The 27,512-nt window shown below is 39.9% G+C and overlaps 1 protein-coding gene and 1 pseudogene across 3 annotated transcripts in view; one reads left to right on the forward strand and one right to left on the reverse strand.

The window, feature by feature from the left end:
- The window catches only part of NR3C2 (nuclear receptor subfamily 3 group C member 2), a 250,245-nt gene that overhangs the window by 77,087 nt on the left and 145,646 nt on the right, over window positions 1-27,512 (reverse strand). The gene's annotated exons all lie outside the window — the stretch shown is intronic.
- On the forward strand, window positions 19,471-19,861 carry LOC127046358 (transcription initiation factor IIA subunit 2-like; annotated as a pseudogene).

Here is a 27,512-nt window from a genome sequence, read left to right on the forward strand (position 1 = left end):
TGCCTACGGTGGAGGATGCATCCCAGAATATGTCAGTAGTAGAGTGGGCGTGTGAGTTGGGGCAAAGTGGAGGCAGGCAGGAGGTCTGGAGTGTATAGATCAGGGGCAGGAGGGGATGTATCCAGACCAGATCTGTCCTCCTGCAATTCTGCATACTTGCAAGGCCTTAGGGGCCACTGAAACAAGGGCACAACTTAGGGCAGCCTTCAGTACTTTCTTAGCCTGTGTCATGGGCAACACTGGGCCCCACGTCGTCTGAAAACTGCCTCTCCAGTGCCCCTACAGCAGCACCGTTGCCAGCACAGAGATGAATATGCCTCTTTGCTTAGTCACTTATACCTGTATAAAGTGGGTGTAAAAATCTACAAGATAAGATTAGTGGCACTATATTTATACCCATTTTGCACAGGTTTAAATGACTACATAAGGTGAAAGGAGAATCAGGTAATGAAGTCTAAAAATCCACTTTGTGGAATAAATAGTATTTGCTGGCTGTGTCCTTGCAATATCCAGCCTCTGACTTAACATAGCAAAATGATACTAGTTCTGCTGCCAAGGATACCTTGATGCCCAAGGAAGTGGAGGATGGATTTGTCCCTGATTGTGTTGAACTACACAGAGTTCCTTAATACAGAGTTTTAAGGGTGGGATTAGAGAGGTATCAAAGAGCAATCTGAGATGCATTTGTAACGCTGACAGACCCCGGTCGTTGGCGGGCAGGATCAAACTGGAGACCTCTGGAGTTTAGTGCATGAGCCTCTACTGCATGAGCTAAAAGCCAACTAGTCATTAGCTAAGGCTGTAGAGCAGACTCATTTTATCGCTCTAAGCGGTCTCGGTGCCACTATATGGGACAGAAAACCACACCCAAGAGGTGTGCAGGCTACACATTCAGACAGGAAACCTATTTTACTCATTCACTGATGAATTACTATGCTCAGTTTATTTCCCCACTCTGCTGTTCTCATTCACTGGCTAAAAATCACTACACCTAAGTTCCTACTTATTATTTGACTACTTGGGCGGGATTTATCAGCTGTGTACCAGTACTGTAAGCGAGAACTTTTATAGTAATGTGACCTTGACTTAGAGATAATGAGACTGCCGAGAATTTGAGTTTGTCTCTGGTGGTTTACCAGGTTGTAGGAATCTTTCTAGTAGGGTAGCCCAGCTACTGCTGTTTGTTCTGGTTTTATTAATTATCTTCATTAGCAGTCTGGAAACAGGAAGAAGAGTGTAAGCTCTATTGAGGACAGGGAAATTATATGAAAGGATCTACAGAAATTAGAAACATGGACAGAAAATCAAATGAAGTTCAAGTTTGAAAAAAATATAAGAAATGCATCCAGGGAACAATCCACACATTTTTTTTAATAATGGAGGGAAACTTGGCAAGCAGTAATGTTGAAGGAAACCTAGGGATAAGAGGACAAATTAGCCTTAATTACTCAGTGTAAGATGGCAGCACAAACTGTCAATAACATTTTGGGCTGCATACGCAGAGGCATTATGATGTAGAGCAGGATGGCATAATAGTCTTTTCTCTATGCAGTTTTGTTGAAAACACACCTGGAATACTACAGTCTGTTCAGGCACGTTCATTATGGGAAAGCTATAAACAAACTGGAGGGAGTTCACAGAAGTGGAACAGAAATGATTAGGAGCGGGAGACAGTGACTTATGAGGAAAGATTAAAATAACTTCTTTATACAGGAGGGGTGGAAGCTATGGGGTGACAGAGAATAGGCAAGGGAGCAAGGGGGGCTACTGAGCTTCAGGGGATGGGCAGGAAGGAAGGCAGCTAGTTCCAGGCTGGGAAGGGGCAACCCTGCAGTTCATACTAACATTCCTATGGCAGCTCCTCAGTGGGTGGCATCTTGTCCTCCATCCAACTCCTCAGTGACTGGCACCCTGAGCACTGACACCCTTCTATCCCCTACCCAGGTGCAGGTGCCCTAGTAGCTGGCACATGTGCTCCTGCCACTATTCCAGAACCCATGGTGGCTGGGAGAGGAGTGCTATTCCTACCTGCTCCCCAGTGGCTAGCATGATCTCGTGCGCTGTGGCAACTGCTCCAGCCCCTCCTCCAGGTCCTACTCTTGCCTCCATGAGATATGGGAGGACAGAGTGAAAACATACATCAGCCCTCCTCCCCCAATATTTCCCTTGTGGGGGTGCTAGTTGTCCCATCCTCCTGTGTTCTGCTTCCCCTCGCTTTATATATCTATAATTTGACTAACCTATGGCTACACTATAGCTTATATTAGCACAACTTATGTTGCTCAGGGGTGTGAATAAACCACCACCCGCCGACATAAGCACTGGCATGGACAACATAGCTTCTGCCACTTGCAGAGGTGGGTTTATTATGCCGATGGGCGAGCTCTCTCCCATTGGCACAGAGCATCTTCACCAGATACACTGCATTGGTGCAGCTGTACAACTATAGCACTGCATGTGCAGACGTGCCATAAATGACAACTAAAGTGGATATAAAAAGTCTAGGTGTACTTTCAGAGTGTCAAGTCCAAGGCCCCAATTCAGCAAGCTACTTAAGCATATGTCTAATTTTAAGCATGTGAGTGAGTATTACTTAAAAGTGGAACATGAAGGTTTAACTGTGAGTAATAGGATAAAATTAAGACAGGAAAATGTTAAGCCAGATATAGAAGAAAATTTCCTGACAGTGACTATGTAATAGTCTGTCAAAGGAAATGGTGGAAGTTTCATTGCTTGAGACATTTAAAACTACGGCCCTGGTCCTGGATAGACTTATGCACACTCCTAACTTTACATGTCGTCTCATTGACATCAGTGGAACAACTCTCAGTATCTAAAACTTGACAATGCACTAAATATGTACAGCAGCAATCAATCTCACATTGGTGGGGATTGACTAGATGACTTAACAACCTTCCACTATGGGTGACATAAATCAGGTGAGGTGATCATAATTAAAGATTATATAGCACTGCAGGACTGGCTGGATCCCCTAGCTGTTCAGTTCCAAGGGAAGGGAAGTTTAAAGGTGAAGATTTTTCATGAAAGTCACAAAACATATTTCTGAGTTGTTAACTGGCCTCCACTGAAAGACACTTTCATTCTTCAGCAAGTTTCTGATTGTGAATAAGTTATACTAATTTCTATGATTCACTTATGGTGTTATATATACCCAAGTTTTAAAGTTCCAAGATCAGAGAAAATAAATACAGAGCTGTTGAAGAAAGAAGCTCAGAAAGCAATGGCAGCAATTTCAAGAGGTTTATAGGAGACTTACAATTGAACGACTCTTTTTTTAAACAAAAGATAGAAATCTGAAGTGCTTATCAAAAGGTCAGCATTTTATTACTAAATTATGTTGCACATGCAAATCTGAAAGGTATGCTGACCTTGGCTCTTTTTTGGGCTAGTAATGCATTATAATTTCTCAGTATTCTTATACATATACATTTACCTGAAATAGAATTGTGTAAAAGTGTGAATACTAGATTTATGGGAATGAGGTAAGAATTGGCATAAAGTCAACAGTTCTCTGTTTCAGTGTATCAGTAATTTTGATTTTATATTATAGACCTTTTGCAGTAAAATTGTTAAGTTTCTGGCAGAAGGTAAAATGACTGCATGGTTGATCATCACTTTCATTACTTGCAAGTGCAGTATCTATAGCCCTGGTATTTTAAATTAAGGGAATATTTTTTATTTTCTATAATAATACTGCAAACAGTATGAAATCTCTCAAAAAACAGATTATAGGTGGCACTATGTATAGTTAAGGTTGCCCCGACACTTCCCATTATAAAACCTTGTTGGTAAAGTTGCAAGCAACTGAAAACCTTTAACAGTTAGTCTGAAATTTTCCATACCAGATGTCTGCCTCAGGGTGAATTTTAAGTATCAGCTAAAACAGTTCAGCCATTTCTGAGAATGAGGTTAGGGGAAAATATGATGTTTTGCCCATGGGAAAAAAATTCTTACAACTGTTTTGCTGAGAAGCACTAGCACCTACATGCTTTGGAGCAGAAATTTAAAATGTTGTGTCAGAGATGTGCCTTTTGATATCCCCATGAATTTTTGCCCAAATTTGGCCAAGTTGCAAGCACTGAAAAAAAAATCTGTTTGCACATGCTTTGAAGTTTGTTAGAGCTTGGTAGCTAAATTCTCTGAAGATTCCTTCTACACAGAGCATGCTCCAGCTAAGGGCTGCAAGAGCTGAGAAGAACTTTCCCTGTAATTGCTCTTCTTGGCTGCCAGGTGATGCATTAGCAAAGGAGGACACTCTCTCCTGTGTCCTTAATTCTGGCAGTCAGGAAATCATGAGAAGGAGGAAGCTACCTAATTACAAAGCAGAGGAGTACAGGGGCAGACAGGGGTTGCAGGGTCTAGAGGGTGGGGAGGTGGAACAGGAACTGGAGGAGGGGGAAAGTTGGTGGGGACAGGAACAGGAGGGGGAGGCTGGACAGAAGCAATGGAAGAGGAGTGGGAGGGAGGTGAAAGAGTAAATGGAAACAGGGGGAGGGGGAGGAAGGCAGGAACTGCTGTCGGGGACAAGAACTCAGAGATGGAATTGACCAAGAAAGAAGCAAGAGACAGGGGGATAGGAGCAAAGTAGGAAAGGGCAGTAACTGGGCCATGGATGTGTTGAGTTGGATAGAAACAGAGAGCGAGAGGGAAGGAGAAGATGGGAAGTGATTGGGAATATAGGAGAGCAGGGGAGAAACTGAGGGAGAGGAGGGTAGGAGCTGGAGGGGCAGGAGTCAATGGCTGCAGGGTGGGTAGGAGGAGAGGGTGGGATGGACATAAGCAGAGGGCAGACAGAGACATATTTGGGTAGGAGGGGTCAAAAGGTCTGTAACTGCTACAGCATGCTCCCCTCTAGCACCTAGGAGTCCCAAGTCTCACCATTCATCTCCTGTCAGCAAACAGCTTTGAAAGCCGCTGGCAAAGTGTCTCTCTCATCCCCTTCTAGTGCTCAGTCCATATAGAGGTTAACAATCTACTACTGCTGCTATCAGTTACATCATTTGCTCAAGTGGTAAAAGTGTGTGCTGGGATCTGAAGGTCCAAACCCTGCTGACGACCCACTTTAGGGGGTCTGTATGGTTCCACATGACAGCATTTTTTTTTCCAGTTTGTTTTACAAAAATGTGGGAAATTAAATCCTAAAAACTATACTAAAAGAAACTTAAGGTTATAAACTCAAGCACTCAAAAGTGAGGAAATGCCAGACTCTTAATTCAGCTCCCTTATGCATGTGCATTAAGCATTACATGATCACATACTATTTTTTCCACAGGACCCCTGCCTCATTCAGTGCACAGGATTGGCTTTCTCTGTGGATACATCAGAGTGAATTATACTGTCTATAGAATTTGTCTCTTTTTGCAGAAGTTGGAAGGTGTGTCATGAATGAGGCAGAGAACGCAGATAGAGAAAGGAGGCTCTCATGGTTAAAGAAGTTGAATGCCACCATGGAAAACTGGATTCTATCCCTGCCTCTGTCTCAGAGTTCCTGCATGATGCTTGGTAAGTCACGTAAACCAGAGCGTTCAGAGCTAGTTACTGAGTATTCCTCATTTTCTGTGTGTCCAATGTGAGAGATTTGGCCTTTGAAACCCAGGTCTGCCCCTTTCGATCACTGCAGCTGAAGTTGATTGGTGCTATGCTCTGAACACATATAAAGTACTATAAAAATGCTAAGTATTCTGAAAAATCAGGCCCTCAGTCTTAAGCAGGGCACCCAAAATTATTAGACACATTTGACAATGGTGGCCTTCATCCCTTTGTGCCCTGGTTCACTCTCTGTAAAAAGGGAATAATACTACTACCTAATCTCACAGGGGTATTGTGAAGATTAATTAATTAATGTTTCTCAAGCACTGAAATATGCTGTCAAGAGCACCAGAGAAATGCCCAGGAGGAAATTAATAATTATGTATGCAGCAAAGTGTTTGCAGTAAACACCACTTAGGGCCATACACTAGATTTGAAGGATAAGACAAAATATTGAATAACTGCCCTTTCACTGAGTGAGGTGGGGGGCTGTGATCGTGTAATTAAAGACTGTATCATAACACATATGCATTAGGGGGCCAAATTAAGGTTGCCTTGGTACTGAAATGCATTCTGGTATTTCCTAATTTTTGAGTACTTGATTTTGCAACATTAACATTCTTTTAACATAGGTGTTGTTTTTGATATAATATACATAAACATCTCTATAAATTATCATGGTTACACTATGGTGCATTTTGAAGTTTAAAATGGCTTTCCTGCAACAATATTTCATGCTGTTTTATATGACTCTGAAGGTCAATTGTGTGTAATGACAATAGGTCAGATTTTGACCTCTAGATCTGTATTCAGATCGCTTCCTCTACAGGAGAGAATGGGTATCTGCTGCATCAATAGCCCCTTTCTTGGATCTGTGCAGGGCTCCGCACTAGTCCAGGGATCTGTGAATAGGAAGGAGTGGAAGATATGGATCATGATTCATTGAAATGGTAGCTGCACTACAAAGGAGTTAAGGGCCCCAGCACTGTTGTGGAGGCACTAAGATTCCTGCGGAATCCCCTGCCTGTGTGTGGATCCAGGAAATTCCAGAGATGGCCACCGGTTTAATTGCCTGAAGCGAACCCTGGTTCCAAACCTCATCCCTCTGAACAAGATGAAGATTTAATAGATTTCAAGGCGAGAAGGGATTATGATGATTATCTAGTCTGACCTTCTGCATAAGAGTATTCATTCACGCTGTAATTCCTGCATTAAGCCCATAAATTCTGTCTGAGCTACAGAATATTTGATAGCAAGACACACAATCTTGATTTAAAATGTCAGGTGATGGAGAATCCACCTCATCCCTTAATAAATTGTTTCAGTGATTAATTATCGTCTCTGTTAAAAGTTTTCCTCCCTTTACCCACCTGCTAGTAATGGTCTTGCAAGTTTTGCAGAAGGGGACATTTGAGCTCAACTTGTGAGACTGCAGCAGGCATTCCTGCTTTTGGCACAGGACATAATAGCTAAGGATACATTCCACCCCCTCTTACACCTCACAGATTGTGCAATGCACATAATAATAGTACATAATAAAGTGAGTTTATGATACTTCTTCCTTACCAATTCCATGTACAAGTTAGGTTTGTCAAAGAAGACTGCTCACATGTGTTTTGAAAAGACAATTTCTCAGCAACCCTAAAGAGAAGAACAGGGACCTGGGTCCCCTGATTTTTCTTTTCAGGGCCTATTTAATCAGTGCTACATACTGTGTCACAACTGCTTCAAAAAAATTAAGTGTATTCAAATTTCAATGATATGCTTATACTGAATTCCCAACTATTCTCAGTTGCTCTCATGCAATTTCCGTAAATTACAGCAAAAAACATAGATCTTCTCACAAAAACCTATGTTAGCTGCTTAGACACAGATTATATATTGCCACTATTCAATATTTACAGCTTCTACTTTCATAAAATCTTGTAAGGACAAGAAAAAGGGCTTTCAGGTAATAACCACAAACAAGAGAAAAATTCAATTTCATCAAATCTGTTCTAAAATATCCTTTGGAATGGATATTAGAACCAATTCCATTAAAATGAATGGATACTTAAATACTCTAAAATAGATGCACTTTATCAAACAATACATCACTCTGGAGAAATGAAAATACAAACTGAAAGTTTAGAAGTCACGTGGGTTACTGAATGATCATAAAAATTTGCTTCATCTAAGGAGCTAAACTATTACATCCATATATTACAATCACATTATAGCTAAACTCTTTAATCCTGCAATAGACATTGCAAAATTGAACATTTGTTCCCTATTCCTATGGTTGCATTGACTTTAATTAGGTAACTGGTTCAATTGTTTTGATCTTTTCAATTGGGAGTACATGTGATGGGTTGAACTACAATTAAGATGAGCTTAAAGAACAGGTGTACACATTTTATGGGGGGTGGAGATAAAGTTTGCCCCTTCTTGAGGAAGCAAAGAATATGAGCTATGCAATTATGTTGCTATGATGGATTTAAGACAAAGTTGTGAGAGATCTTCTTCTGTGTTTAATCAGTGATTGTTGACCTCTGTTTTCCACTATTTCTGGGAAGTGGTCAGTTAACCCTCATAATTAAGCAATAAGGCATGGCAGAGTACTGTCAACTTGCAAATGTAGTGAGGCATAAGGAGAAATCCATGGACATGCTTCAGATACTTTTAAATGGACCTGTGTTACAAGTTACATGAAATGAAATTAACCCAGCTAATCAGCCACTTGAGAGCCATGGCTTTACCAAAAAACAAGGGGTTCTAATAAACTGAGGGCAGTCTATGCTTATGTAACGTGAAAAGTCCCCAGACAAACTGAATATTGAAAATAAAGAAAGAGAGGCTTACTATATTTTATCATGTGACTGAATTGTGAATTAATACAGCAATCAGCTGCACTGTATACATTAGCACACAAAATGTGGATGCCTCCAACCCACTGTAGAAGCAGAGTTCCTTCAACCACCAGGATGTTAGTCAACAGCCTACTAAACCACACCACAGAGTGGCTGTTATTAGAGAGAGTGAGATGCACTTTAAGCCCATTTTAGCCCCTCTCAAGTACACCCCTCTGTGGGCAGCTTTCACTACATTCATCTCTCTCCAGGTGGAACCATGTAGTTCCGTGTTCACTGACCCATTTAACTGGGTTTGGCACCTGTAAGCAATTTTCCTCCAGGAATCAAACTACGAAGTTGATTAAAGGGGCTCAAAAACACCTTCAAAACAAAACATTATTTATTCACCCAAAAGGTATGCAGCACACAGAGCAAAGTGTTTAAACAGTAAAGGTCTATACATATATGTCCCCCTTATTTAAACTTTAATCTTTCTTTGCCAGATTTGGTGGGTTCTACTCAGAGTTTCTCTCACCCCAGAAATGTAAGTAAAAGACTATTGCTGCAGCATGCTCTTTGTATCCCTCTCTATGTCCCAGAGGCCCACATTTTATCCAGTTCAAACATCTTGTCCTGATTTTCCCCTAAGCCCCTTCATTTGCTCTCTGGGCAGAACAGGTTTATTTCTCTTCCTAGCAATTTCTTTCCCCTCCCCTCCCCTGGAGTTGTCAGGGAGACTTCAGCTGGAGGTGAAGCTTCCAAGGAATTCATGTGTATTATCTTTAAATATGGGGACTGAATTAAAGTCAAGGTCTGTGACTTAACCCTTTGAGTCCAGGTAGGCAGCAGTACAAAACTGAGCAAGTAAACTGAGGAGCACTTGATATCTATAAAAAATAATAGATATTTCCCTCATTTTCCACAGTGGCTTATTGTTCTTACATTATGGCTAATGAGTTTCATATTTAATTTAAAAAAATTGGGAGTGAGAGAAGGTAGAGAGAAGAATTATAAAAAATCATTCAGCAATAAAATGTAGCTCGTAGAAGAGGAATAACAGAAAATGATTAGGTGCAGGAGTGATCAGGAGATCAGGCAGAATGAAGGTTAGTAGCATAATGCTGAACACAATATTGACTCATGAGCAGGGACTTGAAGGACAGTAAAGTTTCCTAGAAACAACAGGAGGAGGGATGCTGCTATTAGAATACTTGAAGATGTTCAAGTAAGTGCATCTCTTAGAAAAACTATTACTGGTCAACCACTGTTCAATCTTTATCATAAAATAATTTCCTGCATGTGCTAATAAGCATGCTTTGCTTGTTTGTTTATACCCTTTGCTCCTTTCTCATGCTTTCCAGTCACAAGATATTGCAGCCTCCTCTTCTTAAATGAACAATTAAAATAGAGCAATTGGCAGGCATTCTGAGTAAAAATCTGATCTAAAAATGGTTTTGCTTCCCAAAATAAATCGAGACTAGAATACCACAAGTCAGTGTGGCCATTTGGGCTAGCAAAAGCATTATTTGTTTCTAGTGCACTAATTTATTAAAAAGTTACTGGCAATTTTGTTCTGTTGCATTAAAACATCCATATAATTGAATTCACTGCACTGACCTACTGTATTTGAATGACTTCTGTGCTGTACAGTATGTAGGGCAGCTGGGAGTACCTGCATCATGATACTACAGAAGAATGGGAATATGAGAGATCATTTATAGTTCCCAAGGCTCTCTAAAGCATTTGAACATTTGTGAGATCCTGTCATTGTAATTCATCTGTTTGCCACTGCATATCTTCTGTGTAATATCATTAAAATACCACTGGCAGTAGCAGTCTCACTCAAGAATCTGAGGTTACCACTGCATAAGTATTTTCCTATGGTTAGGCCATTATTAACATGATAGAAAATCTAAGTATTATTTTAAAATGGAGTAATATCTTTTATTGGAGTTTTTGATTTTAGATGCCAGTGCATACTAAATAAAAAGTAGTTATTAATTTTCCCCCATTGGCCAACGTCATAATTCCACTGTATCAGAGAAAATGAGCAACTATAATTTTTGTAATTTCAAGCAGCATTGTTAAGAATGGTATTTGCATGCATCATATGATGCACACACTAACACCAAGTCCCTTTCATTTCTAAATCCACATGGTAAAGTGGATGAATAAATTATTGAATGCTTAGGTGCAAATATACAATTATATTTAGAAAACAAGTTACAGTACAAGTGTGTAAAACAAATAAATAAATATCTATTTACAAATAATCTTTTATATCATAAGCAAGACACAAGAAGTAATTCTTCCACTTTACTCAGTACTGATAAGGCCTCAGCTGGATTTGTGTGTCCAGTTCTGGGCACCACACTTCAGAAAAGATGTGAACAAATTGGAGGAAGTCCAGAGGAGAGCAAGAAAAACAATTAAAGGTCTAGAAAACATGACCTATGAGGAAAAATTGAAAAAATGTGGGCGTGGTTAGTTTGGAGAAGAGAAGACTGAGAGGGGACATGATAACAGTGTTCAAGTACATAAAAGGACAAGAAGCAATGTGCTTAAATTGCAGCAAGGGAAATTTAGATTAGACATTAAGAAAAACTTCCTAACTGTCAGGGTAATTAAGCGCTGGAATGAATTACCAAGCGAGATTGTAGAATCTCCATCACTGGAGGTTTTTAAGAATAGGTTAGACAAATATCTGTTAGGAATGGACTAGATAATACCCAGTTCTGCTTCAGTGCAGGGGAGTGGACCTATCGAGATCCCTTCCAGTCCTACATTTCTATGACTCAGTGTTTCTATGCCTGCCCATATGTTCAGAAATGGATTAATAAAATGTAGAATTAGGAACTTGATTGTAACACTAAAAACTGCCTGATTTTCGAAGATGCAGAGCACTCTTTTCTCTTTAAATCTTATTCACCGATTAATTTAAAACTGTAGTCCTAGCCTATTAAAATAAAGGTTTAAAACAGTACTTTCACTATCAGCCTAGGCAAGCACAAAGTTTGAAGGAATCTTACAAACTGCAGTTTAAATTGTTCCCTTTAGAAAAAAGTTACAGCTCAGTTCCTTTGATCTGTGCCCACACAGTATCATACAGTTAATCTCTCCAGCAAAGTAACATTACAGTTTTCAATATCATCCATCACCCATTTCTGTAATAAACATCTGTTTTGACAATTGGAAGAACTGTTTGCCACGTGTCTACCTCCAACCTTAGGTTTTTTTCCCTATACAAAAAACCTCAGGTTTTTTATTTGTTACAAAGTAAGCGAGTTATGGTACAACATATAGAAAACCTGAAACTATAAAATACAAAATATCCAGTCCATCTCTCTTCTGCCTTATAAATGTTACATGAGCCAGTTCCCAGATGAATAAAATGAGCAGCTGAGTATATTATAAATGAAAAGCTGTACAGTAGTTCTACTGCTTAGTTACAGCTATAGTCTAGGTGATGGGCTATAGAACTAGTAGAGAAAATATTAGGCTGTAATAGAGGAATGAATGCAAGTGAACTGAACAAGAAAGAGTGTAAAAAGCATTCTGGATCTAGCTTTCAGCTAGAGTTAAAATGAAGCACAAGCAGCAAATGGGGCAAGAGTAGAAATTTGACCCAAGTGCACTGAACTTATGATAATTACAGATTTTTCTTTGGAAACAGAGGAACAGAATTAAAATTAAAAATTCAAAATATTTTGTATATCATAATGCTAGTATTTTACAAATGACAACAATTTTATTTGATTAGCACTTGCAAAACAACTACAAAAATACTATTTTTCAACAAATTGTAAAAAAAAAAGTTTCAAAAATCACCTAATTTGTGTTCTAAAAACATTTTAAATTACTTTTTGTTTATGGATTTCGAGTTATATTTTGAAATCAGGTTGTTCCTGTACCACAGAGGATACTTCTCTGTTGGTGATTTCCTTAATTTAAATTTTCAAAATGACATGCACCACACGAGGAGCACACCAGCTTCAATGCATTTGCACTAACCCTGATTTACTCTCATATAGATATTTATATGCAAATTAGGGTTTGCACGAAAGCCCAGGATTTTGGTTATGTGCATGTTGTACCTATGCAGCTGAATATCAGTTTTGCAAATGTGGCCTGTGGTGTCATCTTATAATCCATTTCATTTTCACACACACCAAGATATTTGTTAACACCTTGGCTTTCATCTAACCTACACCTCCACTTTCTAAAATATAACCTTGCCCAAATTCCTTCTCATGATATTCCTTCCATAAGGCATTTCTTTTATCTTTTCTGAAATTCTGAACTATTCTTTTCCGAACTATGGTGTGCCTGTAGTTCAGTGAATAATATACATATCTACTGCCTACAGTAATAATTCCAAAACAATTTCCTGTTCTCACTGTTGGTTGCCTATTGCACTATTAAACAAAATCTGTATGTAGACTGATTTTTTACATACTAGGTTGCTAAAGTAAATGGAAGTCACTTGTGAGAGATCAGAGGCACTGTCAATGCAGAATGGCTTTCTGTCTTTCTTTTTTGCCACCTTATACATTAACTAGCACAGTGACTCAGCAAGAGAGCTATGGTTTACTTCGTGTTGAAGGCTGAGCTTAATTCACGAGTAGTCTCTGCTAGGAAAACTGGTGGTGGTATTGTTTTTATGCTACTTTCTTGGTTCAGCCTTAGACAGAATAAGTCAACTCCACTAGAGCAGCTTGCTTACTTTTCTGCTTACAGTTAAGGTGTTGCAAAGCCCGTCAATATAAAATAGGGAATGGAAGCTTAGTAATCAGAGCAAAAGATTAGGAGTCAGGGATATTCTGGATTCTGCTCCAGCTTGGCAACTGACTTATTCTGTGTCCTTGAATATGTCCTTTGATTTCCTTCTACCTCATTAAGATAGGTGGGGATTGAGTAAAAAGCAAAAAAATTATCTGAAAAACTAATGCTGAAAAGAAGTTTCATTGATACATCTCTCTCACACTCTCTCTCTCTCACACACACGATTAATAGTATCTTACTCCAAAAAATCCTGCACATAAAAAACGTAAACATTCAACATCCGCTCAATATTTTTGTAGGCTTCCATCTCCCTTTCATAAAGAACAAAAGAGGCATGGAAAATTGTTACATAACTTCTTATTTAGTAATTTTGATGCATCACAACTGACCACACCATTTTCAAAAAATATATATGAAAATATCCAGAAACATAATGTTTTAAATGTACTTAAAATATTTATGTTGATTTGAAACAGCTGACCATTTTTACGCTGATTCTTCATTTTATACATAGGAAATATCTCTGAAATCAATAAATCCTTAAAACAAGTGAAAATATTTTAATTATTTAGAGAGAATTATAATTCTTGCTACACCAGACAAAAATTTATCCCATGAAAAATACAGTGCCCCTTTGCATATAACTTTACTTTAGCACAACTTTTGATAATTATAAAATATGTTATTATAAGGTGAGTAATTAAAGTGGAGCTTTCTACATTGAGGGCCAAGACACAGCAAGTTGTTTTATATCAGACTCAGTGTAACACCACAAATCCTGATAAAGGAAGTGGTTCACAGTGCAGCATCAGAAATGAATCTCAAATCACATGTGCAACACCTGCAGTGTATTCAGGAAACTAGCAGCACCACAGGACTACAGCAAAATGGCAAGTTAACCACATCAACATCAGATGCTGCAACAATCTGCAGATTAAATTTACGTAGTACAAGTTACCAGAGATTCAAAATAGCTAAATCACCAAATATGTTGGGATTTATTGTGGGCACAAAGGGGAGAGAGGAGGACACATTCCCACAGATGCCAGGAATCTGTGATTGTGCCTTCCCAAATTCACTTGGTTCTATGTAGTTATGCACCAATGGAAGCCAGGGTAAAATGCTACAATTTAACCCTAAATAGCTAATTAGGCAGGATGTTGGTAGAGTAAAATGTGTGCCGCGATACCATCATAAATAATAATTACACACAAAAAACATTAAAATAACATTGTAAGGTTGCAAAATTGGGCACTTAAAAGTTAGGGAATGCCTGAATTAAGGCTGTTTTTGCCTACACTCTGGGGATGAATCGGTGCTGTGTAGTGAAGGAGGCAGCTTTCTCTTGTTGCACAAATTGAAATAGGTAGTTAATGAGTGAACATACTAATATTCTTTCCTCTTCTTTTTTGTGTGATTATCAAGGAAACTTCTACTCAGACGCAGGGTTAGGACTATAGGAAGAGAAAAGAGGGTTTCATGGTTAAGGCATTTGAATGCTGCATAGACATCTGGATTCTATCCCTGCCTTGGCCACTAAATTCCTGTGTGATGTAAGTAAATTACTTCAACTTTTCATAGGTGGTCACTAATTGTGCATTCTGCATTTTCTGGTCACCCAACTTGATACCTTGAGGCCTGATTTGGAGAAGCGCTGAGCACTCAACTGCAACTGAAATCAATGGGAGCTGTGCCCTGAACATATATAGCGCTATGGAAAGTTTCAGTCATTTCCTTTCACGGAGCAGAAAGAAAAGTTTAAGATGATAAACCTAAAATCAAAAATGGGTCAGAAGAGAATAAAAACAAACCTGACTGGAAAAAAGTAAGAAATAAAATAAAGTTGTAACCTTGAAATTTAGAGTGGAGATTGGGCAGGCAGGCAAATGAGAATTTTGTAAGATGGTATCTTCAAAAAAGCAGTATTACAGGCACATGATTTCCCCTTTTTTAAAAATAGCACGTTTGGGACTCTCCCATCTGAAGAGTAAAAAGATGATGAGATGTCTCAAAAGAAAAATGAAAGTGAAGCTTTCCTAAGGTTATGTGAAATGCCTCCATTCTTTCCACATTATGATTACACCTGAAAACTCATGTCTGTTACGATGCTTATAAAAAATAGACACCGAGTCTCTTGAAGAGCAACATGAGTATATTTTACCTGTTCTGTTCACGGCAGGGACCACCCTGCCTTCAGTTCTGGAATATGCTTAGAACATTGTTATGTTGCAGGCTGCTGGAGAACAAATGAAAAGCAATAATAAGCTGCAAGGACACTGAAGTGAGAGATGGAAACTGGCAGACCAGCTGCAAAAGCAGCATAACAAGTACTACTGCAGTGGAGTGGAGGGGTAACATGGAGTCCAGCTAGTGACCCCACCCCCACAGCACCCCCTGGATTCAGAATTGTGGAAGAGAGATCAATACACTCTAGGGGCACTAGGACCCATGCAATGATCCCCATCCTCCACCACGTGAGCTAGGAGGAAGAATTTAACTGCAGGGATTGAATTAATAGGAGCAGCTGCGCAAGCAGGTTAAGCATGGACTGGCAGACAAAAAAATATCCAATAAAAACTGTAGAAAATATTATTACTGTACTATGCTGATTGCTTATGTGCTTCAGCCCCTTCCCAGCTCCTGTCTCATAGTCTCTTCATCTCAGCCTCACTCTACATCTGTCCCTCTGACCTTTCTGCCCTGCTCTGTCCTGCTCACCCCCTCCCTTCCTTTGTCTTTCCATTTAGCTAATCCCTTCCTAACTAAAGCTACCTCCCTACCCCCAGAAAATCATGGAACTAACATCACATTTGTTGACATTATATTGGATGCTCTGCTTAGATATTACATACCTTTCTCCCTGGTCTGCTTTGTCTTATTTAGATTATAAACTCTTCAGGGCAGGGGACTGGACTCGATGACCTCTCGAGATCCCTTCCAGTCCTAGAGTCTATGAATCTATGAGTCTGTGTTTGTGCAGTGCCTAGCACAATGAGGCGCTGATCTTGGTTGTTCCCTAGGCACTACTGTAATAAACTTGATTAATAATAAGCAGCAGTAAGGATGAGCTCGGAATAAAAACTGAATCAGTCTGTGAGTTTAAACCATAGTGGTGCAGAAACGAACTCAGATTATCTAATTTACCTAAAAGCTATCAAAGCTATCTAAAATTGCAATGATCTAACAACTAGAGAAATCTCTCCAGATTTGAGAAGAGACACTCTGCAACTACTCCATGGAAAGGAAAAAACTGAAGTGACCAGTAACTTCAGCTTGTATCTTGAGCACCTAATGTTCAGTGCTCTCAGGGGAGGGTGAAAGGGTATTCATGCAGTCCCAGAAAGGATTGCTCTTCTGGAAGCTCAGTGGTACTCACAAAGAAGGCTAAGGAAAAAGTGTGTCCTACAAGTGGGAATATGCAGAAGCCACTTGGGAGAAGAATGTGAAGTTCCCACCCTGTTCTGAATGCATATATCAAAATTTTGCCCTTGATTTTGGCTTGGAAATTGGATTTTCAAATACAACCTACACATAAACATTTCCCTCATCCTTCCCGCTAAACTTGATTATCCGCAGTTCCCCCTCCCCGCCCCTGCAGAGTATCTTTTGTCCCATCACTAGCTCCATTTTCTCCAGACAGGCTCCCAGCACTTTACATCAAGATGATCCAGAGGCAGGATCTGGGAAAATGTCCTCATAACTGTTTCACATCCCAAGTTTAGATTGGTTGATTCATCCATTCTTTCTGTACCACTGGTTATTTTCATTCCAGTATTAGTAGCTATGTTAACTTTATGTGTTTGAGTTCTTCTGTCTTCATTGTTAATTTATCTCAGTTGATGCTATGTGCATAAATTAAGCACTCCATTTTAAATTATTTTCTTTCATTGTTCCCAAAATGGACATTACTGCTTCTGACAAACTGTAATGCAGTTAGAAAAAATGGGGAGTTTTTTTCAGGTGAATATGTTGTAGGTATTCATGTGCATCCATTGAACTAATAGCTGCGACTTCTGATCTTGCATATGTTTAGCAGAAAATACTGCTTTGACTTGCCTGTTATTAAAGGAAGGATGCTAGCTTAGGATTTAGGAGGCCTGGGCTCAATGCCCTGCTCTACTTCAGGTTTACTGCGTGACCTTGGGAAAGTCGCGTAGGTCCAGATTTGCTCAGCATTGTAGTGCCTGCCCAACTCCTTGGTAGTCTGCTGCCTAGTGGAATCCTCATCCCTAGTAGTTAGACACACCAGCTCCCCATACAACGCATGAGGAGAGTCAAGTGCCTTGGCAAGTGATCCTCAGAGGCCAGCAAGCTGAGCAGGAAGCTGTGTAAACTAGCCATGAATGAAATGTATAGGAAAGAGCTAAGGCAGCTGACAAAGGCCAGAGATTGGTACCTCCCCTCTGCTCAGGATGTTCAGCTTTGAATCTTCTTCAGGAGGTAGATGCCTAAGCCAGGTCAGCTGCTCAGGTAGCCCAGGCACTAGCAGCTGAAAAAGTGGTCACTAGACCTGGATTTCCCATCCTATGAGATTTTCCCATTCCACATCAAGATTGGGTGGGGGGGGGAGGGGGGAGGAGGGAGAGAGAGAGCATGCACATGCATACACCTATAACTTGGTATTTAGGGCATTCACCTGGGATGTGAGAGACAGGTTCAAATCCCTGCTTTGCCTGATTCGGAGTTGGGACTTAAATCCACATCATCTTATGTTTCCTTGTGTCCTTGGATGTCTTTTCTGCAGGTGCTGTGTTGCCTCTTCACCCTATCAGTGGTCTGCATCCAGCTTTCCTGCTGTAGGATCTGACAGGTATCAGGCCTTACTCATGTTCAGAGCAGGCCTATAAGATCAACCTCCAGTGGTAAGATCCTACTTTGGGGCTTTGGCTTCAGCTAGGGATCCAAGCTTCTTGTTAGCTGTCAGGGGGCATCAGCACTTAGTTGGCTTTGTGAATGCTGACAGGCAGAAACTCTTCAAAAAGTTAGCTGGCAGCTGAGTGGCAGTGTTGAGAATGTCAGTGGGTCTTTAGGTGCCTAACTACTTTTGAGGATCTAGGCCTTAGTTTCTCTGTGCATCAGTTCCCATCTGTAAAATGGGAATAATAGTGGTACTCTACCTCACAGAGGTGCTGTGAGGATAAATATATTAAAGACTGTGATACACTCAGGTACTATGGTTATGGGAGCAATATAAATACTTAAGATATATAGATCCTCACTATCAGGGTCCATGGCGTCATTTTTAATTAGAAAATGGGCAAACAGAGGAAGGTTATACTTTTATGAATGTAATTTTAACATTGAAACTAACAACTAGCACTCACAAAACTAAAAATATCGAATTAGGGCTGATCCTGAGGGATAGTTGTAGTGTTTTTCAGCGCTATGCAGGAGACCCATGTTTAAATACCTACCTTGGTACCTGTTTGTTGCTCTCTGGGGCAATGCTCAGCCATGGGGAAGGGAATGACTTGAATCATTCAACAGTAACTCATGAACAGACTAAGATGTCAGCCAGAAGAATGGGAGTTATAATTTGGAGTCTTAAAGTGGAGAGGATTTAAAGCTACAGAAAATGATGGCACATTTTAGCACTAGATTACTAGGAACCGACCTGCACTGAAATCACTGAGAAGTCTTGAAAATAAAAATTCAACATGAGATTTTTTTTTTAATTTCATTAAAACACTAGCAGGTTTTTAGATCTGCTTGTTGTGAAAGCATCAGTGTTTTTCCACTTTTCTAGTCATTAACAGCTTCAGTTTGTGGTTCCCTATGGCACTGAAGCTGCTAAAATTGTCACTGACTCCTTGCTAGTTTTAAAACCAAGAGACTGCATCAGCTAGAATTTTTTTTCTGAAATATAGCACCAGAATGAGCCTGCTCCATTAGTACTGTACACCTAACATTTATTCCCAAGCTTTCAGTTTCACTGTGCAGTTTGCTATGCAGTTCACACACATGCATAGCAGCAACAGAACACTTTTTTCCTCCAATAACTTGTGAATGACCTACTGTAAAGTGCCTTGCCTTTAATTAATCTTCTCTACTTTGCTTTTTTTTCTTTTTCTTTTTCTTTTTGTGGTGCAGCTGTTGCCATTTCTGGCTCCCTTTCCCAGTCTCCTAAGGTTTCAGCTACTGCAGCCAGTTAGGGGCAGGAAATAACTGTAGCCATTACCCCACTCAGCACTGTGCCTACCAGGGAGGAAGGGTGGAGGAATCCTTCCTATTCCTATAAAAAAAGTGAAATCCGGTGGCACTTTCAAAACCAGGGATGATCAGTAACATTTTTATTTTGCAGTTGTAAACCGTGACACATCAACTGTATGGAAATACCACATTGGGAACAGGTGAGCCTGTACAAGCTCTCAAGCCCTCAGCAGACCACCCCTCAGCTTGTCCTTAAACCACTATTTCAGTGTGATAAGGCTGTAAATTCAGATTGGCACAATAGGTCAGAAGCAGACTCGATTTCAGGGATCCTCTGAATACATACAGATTCTGAGATAAGGTATGGACATTTGTATAGAACAATGTTGAATTCAGAAAGGTCACTGACCTTGTGAAAGCTGTTAAAATGAAAACTGCAGCCTGTAATGGAAAAATACTGGCTCCAACACTGTAGAATGAATAGGAGAATGCAGAAGTACAGGAAGGGATTGTGTATATAATTTATACTAGAGATGGGGGTGCAGACAAAAAGTAATCCTTGCTAGCAAACACCACACAATGATACTACAAAGAAATCTCTTCAATTCAATGTATTTAGCATGGACAAAAATATTGCTTTTTAAGTGACAAAACACTTTCACTCTCTTGTTCATCAAAATAATCTCTTTCTAATAAACTTCTATTCTCATAACAAAGTTCTCTTTTTAGTTTTGCTAACTAAGCAAAGTCTAAGAATTTTCTAGCATTTCATTCTGCTTGTTTGGTATGCTTCTCACCTTCTTCTAGCCTAGAATTCCTAGTTTTAATAAAAGAAAGGCATTGTGACAGAAGCATCACTAGGAAGCATGGAAATTTCAAAAGACTACTACACTGAGGTGTACCCAATGCTACAGCATATAGAATATTCATGGGGCTTTTATATCAATATGTGTTATATGCATCTTTGTATTTCTGGCTTGTTAGGTGGGTTTCTTGTGGAATCTACAATTGGCAGGAGGGGAAGGGAAATTAATGCAAAGTTTCCAAAGCCAGTTATAAAGATATTAGAGTTGAGCAATTTTTTCCTCAATGAATAAAAATTTAGCTGAAAAAGATCGGCGAATAGTTTGGTTGGAAAAAAAAAGATTTGGGAAGTGTCAAAACAGTTATGACATTTTGTTTCAAAACTAAAATTTTCAAATGCAATAATTCAAATTGACATTTTGTTTAGAAAATGCTGACATTTCATTTTGAAATGTAGTTTTGAGTTGATAGTCAAATCATTTAGTTCTACATGAATGATTTTTTTTTCAGTTTTTCCTTTGTCAAGAACACCAAAAATATTTTATCTCTGATCTAAATGAAAATTTAATTACTGGATTTTTTTTTGTTTGGTATTCACACTGCTGTAGCAGACACCCAGCCTTTGAAATTTCACTCCCTGGGGAGTGGGAGCATTTACTGGTTTTACCTGTTTTAGGAAGCAAGGGGAAAACAAAGGTCCACAACTGTATAAAATGTCCACCTGAACAGTCTTGTGGCATTTCTCATTATGATCCAAAACTGACATGAGATTGTAACTAGAGGGCAAACCCTGCTAGAAGGACTTTGAGATTCCCCACATGGAAGACAGTTTGTCTTATGATATGTTCTCTCTGTAATGCTTTTGTCCTAAAATAAATGTACTGTGCTCTGTGAAAGCTGGTTGGTCACTACTGCATATTCTCACAGGCCTTTGTGAGAGAGGGCAAAACTGCGAAGTCAGGGCTAAGGTCAGACCTGTTGGGTAAACACAATGAAGCATAGCGGGACTGGTCCCTCCCCAAGAGAGGTGATGGCAAAGCCTGAAACCTGACTGAGAGCCCCAGAACCATGAAGAGGCACCTATTCAAAAGCATGGAACTCAGAGAAATATGTTTTAAATAGCATATGGCAAGACAATCAGTCAACTGCCGAAATCTGAAATATATACTACATGTAGCCTGAAAAGAGGAAAGGCAGCAGACTTTCTGGACAGGGAAACGATAAAGTAATTCTGCCAAACTAATATCATGCATCTGGCCTGATGCTAAATTACTGCAGAATACCTCTGCCTTCCAGAAGAACTGCATCTCTCCTCCAGCGAATTGGCAGGCTGGCATGCTAAGATGATTCTGCATCATTTTATGGCAAAAAGATTACCTTGGGTTTATTGCATACGCAGATTTGTAATTCTCTTGAATAGCTTGTGGATAGGAAGCTTGATCTTTTGGTCCAGTGTGTTATCCCCCATTCTAATGCACAATGTGGCAATAAACAACCATTCAGAAACTGGAGTTGAGAATCCCCAAGCCCCAGGTTTTGGATGGTCAAAATTCTTTCAGGAGTTCAGAACCTTCAGAAGTTGCCACCAAAGATAATTCTTTTCCCCTCAGTGGAAGTCTATTGAGAAGAAGGCTTGGAGGCTTTATATGCAAACCTATACCAAAGATGATATATCTCTATCAGCTGTTCACTGAGGTGCACGTAAAATACTGTATATACTTGTTCATTAGCCCGTTCATTTATAAGCTGACCTCCCCCAAGATGGTTAGGTAAAAATAGCAAAAACGGTATGACTCTTTCATAAGCCAATCTATATTTCAGGGGTTGGCAAACTTTGGCTCCCGGCCCGTTAGGGTAAGCCTCTAGCAGGCCTCAATGTTTTGTTTACCTGGGGCATTCAGAGGCATGGAGCCCCTCAACTCCCAGTGGCTGCAGTTTGCCATTCCCAGCCAATGGGGGCTGCAGGAAGTGGCAATCCATTTCCTGCAGCTCCCACTGTCTGGGAATGCCGAACCACGGCCACAGGGAGCTGAGGGTCTCCCTGCCTGCAGACACTCCATGTAAATAAATATTCAATTCAATGATTCCATAGAGTTTAAAATCATCAAATTCTGGTGTAGACCCATTTATAAGCCGACCCCCGCTCTTTGATGCGTCACTTTTTTACCAAAAATATTTGGCTTATGAACGAGTGTACAGTACTGTACGCTATCCAGTGGCCAGTTTAAGAAAAGTAAGCATGTAATTATGCTGGGGGCAGTTTCCTTGGGTCAAGAATGTTCCCTTCGCTTATCAAAGAATCATAGAAATGTAGGGCTGGAAGGGACCTTGAGACGTCATCCATTCACTCCCCTGCACTAAGGCTCAAGTAAACCCAGACCATCCCAGACAGGTATTTGTCCAATCTGTTCTTAAAAACCGCCAGTGATGGGAATTGCACAACCTCCCTTGGAAGCATTTTCCAGAGCTCGACTACCCTTATAGTTAGAAAAATCTTCCTAATATATAACCTAAATCTCCCTTGCTGCAGATCAAACTCATTACTTCTTGTAACACCATCAGTGGACACAGAGAACAACTGATATAGTTCCACTTTGGGACAGTTCTCTGGAATTTAGACAAACAAAAAAGAAAATGGAGCATGGAAATGAAAATCCTGAGACCTCATATTCAGGGATTGTCTACACAAGTTTTTGGCAAGCCGGGATATAAATCTACCCTGCACTAGCTTGCCATGGACTAAATATCCATGTGGACTCTGCTGCCATCTACTAAAAGTTCTCTAGTGTACTCTGACTTACCTACTTTGAAACCTAAGTAAATCAAAGCACACTAGGGAACTTTTAGAGCATACAGCCCAGTTTCCCTCTCCCTTCTGTCTTTCAAATTCCCCTAAGCCTCTTGCACCTCACTTCCTTCATTCCCCTGTATACCCTAATTCTCCCCACCCTTCTTACTCCTGTCATCTCATCCAAACCCCCAGTTGCCCCTTTCTATCATCTTTGTTAAATATATCTGGTACACTAGGTAGCTTTCAAAGAAGTTTTTAGTATTGTGATAATTTTTCCCATTAATTTTCATAAATGAAAGGGTTATCCTTAAGCAGAGGCTGGCACATAAGAATCTTTCTTTTCATGGGAACTCATGACGAGTTGACCTCTTGGAAAATGGCCACCATCTCCCACTGTCACAGTGAGAGTGAAGCCAGCAGATATCTTTGTGAAGATCAGCCTATGGCGTAAGTCCTACTGATAACAATTGGAGATGCCAGCCATTTTGAGAGAGCATAGTTACATATGTAATTCCCCTTTGTGAAATCTGCCATCTCTTGCTGAAGAAGAAACATTCAATATAAAAATAATGGGGGAAAATGTCCATTAACTCTAAAAAAAGGTTTCCAATATAGCCTATGTACAAGATTTCTGAGAGTGCTAACTATAAGCAGAGTTAAAAACATCTGCATTATCCTGTTTAGGTCATTTAAGAAAAAGAAGGAAACACTGAATTCTAAATATCTTAAAGGATTATTTTTGAATATTAATTTTAACTCAAAGTAATTAGCTAATTTATTTGTAAATTCTCAGAAAACTCACTCAAAGACTAAGTAATATAATTTTGAGGAGGATTGCTGTATTATTCATACATAATGAAGTGCCTGAATCCCTGCTTTAAGTGCAAAACTCAACTTTAACTAAGATCCCATGAGTGGTGCTTCCATAATTAATATATTTAATATCATACTTCCTACTGTCTATATTATAGATATATTATATAGAGTCTTACTGCAAATTCTTGCATATATCTTCACATAGATATAAGCCAGAGAAGTTAATAAAAATATTTCAATAAAATTAAGAAAACTCTCAACTAATGTATGTAAATAGGCACTTATTTTTGTCGTACATTTGTCTCAAATCTGTCACATGAAGTGCATTTTAAATGAGCTTTTTAAAAATGGAATAGCTCTTCAGATGATACTAAATTAATATACATTTTTGGTACACTTTTCCTTTCTGACACTCCATTGTGTTTTCCACTGCATATACATCCACTCATAAAGAGCCATTCATTTACCTTAACAAAACAGTTGTGTGCTAAGGAAATGTGTCTATTTTAAGTATATTTAGGGTGTTTATCACTACAGTACCATATTTTAATGCCTATAATTATTTTAGATATGAAATGGTGAATGTAATTTTTCATCACCAATACTCATGAAACTTACATATGTGCTTAACTTTATGCCTTTTAAGTAGTCCTATTGAAGTCTGTAAAGTTAAAACATATACATCTTTGAAGGTATGGAAAAATCTTTACAAAATGAACTACATTTCCAAACTATGCAAAACAAATTTAACAATTGCTCAAAGTTTGCACTATTTAATTGCAAAATAACAATCCCTTATTCTGTGACTCTGTAAAACAAAATCAACTTTCTACTCTTCATCTTTCACCTGTAGGACAAAAAGATTTCAGTCTACCGAGTTAACTCTGAATGCTAATTATTCAGTAATTACTTATACTTGCATTTTAATATTACATTTATTGCTGATTGAGGGGTATTTTTCCCCACCAGAAGTTTGGTTTCTGTGACTTGATAACCAAATCTCAGTCCCCTGATACCTCCTAAAATGACTCCTCCACACCTTTCCTTAGAATTGTATGCAGGGAAAGGAAAGCCATCAAATAAGCACACCAAGATGTTAGAAACTTAAAGCTATACAATAACTTCAAACATTCATTTTAGTGAAATTTTACACTAAATTAAAAGTGGGTAGACACTTGCTGGGAAGGGAATATGTAGGAGGAAACTAAGGAAGTGTGTTTGTGCTTCATACATTAGAGTTATGAGGCAAACCTTGCCACCTAAATATTAGTAATAGAAACCTGGACCAAACTAGCCTCTGGAGTGCCCATCTACTAAGATTTAAAGTTAAAAAAAATTATCTGGTACCATAAACTTGAATCCTCCAATTTAGACAGTAGGAAAATGAGCTGCTAAAAACTCAGTCCAGAGGATAAGAGACTAGAGTGGGGTGGGCAGACTACAGCCTGCAGGCCAGATCTGGCTCCTCAGGGGTTTAGATCCAGCCCATGGTGCTGCCGGCGCCACATTCCTGTGGCCCCCAGGTGGGGGTAGGGGGAGGCAGAGGACTCTGTGCTGGTGCCCTTGTGTCCAGGCACTGCCCCCACAGGCCAGGAAAGGGGAACTGCAGCCAATGGGAACTTTGGGGAGGTACCTGGAGATGTAGCAATGGCCCTCTCAAGGACTGAACTCACAACCCTGAGTTTAGCAGGCCAATGTTCAAACCACTGAGCTACCCCTCCAGCCCCTTAATGGGTACAAATCCATTTTGCTATTCTGTTATCAACAAACTGATCTAAGGACCACAAAAAGAAGTTAATCATATGATTAATATCATACCTCTTTGATCAGACTCTACTCTTTCCCCAGAACCAGCTGGGCACTGTAGAGAATACATTTCCTCTTTAGGATAGGTCTCTTGTCATAGTCACTGGAGGAGCAGTCTATTTACTCACAAGCTTCTTACAGTAACTCCTCACTAAAAGTAGTCCCGGCTAACATTGTTTTGTTGTTCTGCTGCTGATCAATTAGGGAACGTGCTAGTTCAAAGTTGTGCAATGCTCCCTTCTAACCTTGTTTGGCAGCCATCTGCTTTGTCCACTGCTTGCAGGAAGAGCAGCCTGTTGCAGCGAGCTGGTGGGGGACTTGGAACCAGGCTGGACCGGCAGCTCCCCTATCAGCTCCCTGCTCCCATAAGCAGCTGCCCAGCAGGCTAGTAATTGCAGCTGTCCCTCCCCGCCACTGCCATGTGCTGCTCTTGCCTTCTGCCTTGGAGCTGCTCCTTGAGAATCCTGTTTGCTGTGCAGGGGCAAGTAGTGGGGGCTAATGTCAGGGTGTCCCCCTCTGTTCTGCTCCTACACTCTGCTTACCCCATCTACTCCATATAGAGCAGGATGGGGAGACAGAGAGAGACAGAGAGCCTGGGGCAGCAGCTGCTCTCTCAACTTCCTGATCCACTTAAAAAGACAATGCACTTAAGAGTGGGTCAGCTTACTTAAAGAGGCAGTGTTGCATCTCTCTCTCTCCCCCAAACACAAGGTGTATGTCTGTCTCTGTCTGCTATGCTATCTCCTCTCCCCTCCATTCCTGCTGCTTTGTAGAGTGAGAGGCTACATTAACAACAATGTGCTAGTTCATCATCAACAGCCGAGCGCTAGTTCATCATTTAGCACAGGGGTTCTCAAACTGAGGTTATTACGGGGGAGGAGGTCACGAGGGGTCAGCCTCCACCTCAAACCCTGCTTTGCCTCTAGCATTTACAATGGCGTTAAATATATTTTTAAAAAAAGTATTTTTAATTTATGGGTGGGGGTGCCGCATTCAGAGGCTTGCTATATGAAAGAGGTCACCAGTACAAAAGTTTGAGAACCACTGATTTAGCAGCAAGATATTCCCTGGGAAATATCCTACCCTCTTACTTCACCACCTCAACCAAGCTTCACAACCATCATAGCTGTGAACAATATTAAACTGTATGTTTAAAATGTACTGTGTGTGTGTGTGTGTGTGTGTGTGTGTGTGTGTGTGTGTGTGTGTGTGTGTGTGTGTGTGTGTGTGTGTGTGTGTGTGTGTGTGTGTGTGTGTGTACATTTATATATATACACACACGCACACAGTTTTTTGTCCGGTGAAAAACATTTCCCTGGAACCTAACCCCCACCATTTACATTAATTCTTATGGGGAAATTGGATTAGCTTAACATCGTTTTGCTTAAAGTCGCATTTTCAGGAACATAACGACAACGTTAAGTGAGGAGTTACTGTATTTGCTAAATAGTCAACAAAAAGCCCTACACAAACTTTGGTCCTTGTTAGTGAAAGTGTAACATCTGCCACTTGGAAATATTTTACATTTACAGAGAGTTTGTAAATAACATTTTTATTTCATTCTGAGCTCGGACCAATTAATATGAGGCAAAACCAAGCTCCTGCAGCACTCAAGGTTATCTCCATGAATTCTTTCAGAGTTGCCCTGGCAAGAGCATTTGTACATTAACTAGCATAATAAAAGGAAAGGCAACAGCCCAAACAGCCACTTGGTAATGGAAATGCCATATTTAAAAATACCAATTAAAATGTTGTCTCGGAGAGAAAATCTTAATGCAGGTGTAGAACGTCATCATTTACCTCTAAGTAATTTGAGACCCTCCAACCCAGGCTTTTTCACCAAGATTCACTGACCTTCAAGTCACCGCTCTCTTTTTGCAGGGGAGGGGGAATATATTAATGAGTCCTAGGCACATTTGCATGTAGTATAGAAGCTACATGTTATGGGAGTAATGGAATTCTGAAGCACAGTCAGATACTTC

This window comes from Gopherus flavomarginatus, chromosome 3 (assembly GCF_025201925.1).
Source record: "Gopherus flavomarginatus isolate rGopFla2 chromosome 3, rGopFla2.mat.asm, whole genome shotgun sequence".
Lineage (NCBI taxonomy): Eukaryota > Metazoa > Chordata > Testudines > Testudinidae > Gopherus > Gopherus flavomarginatus.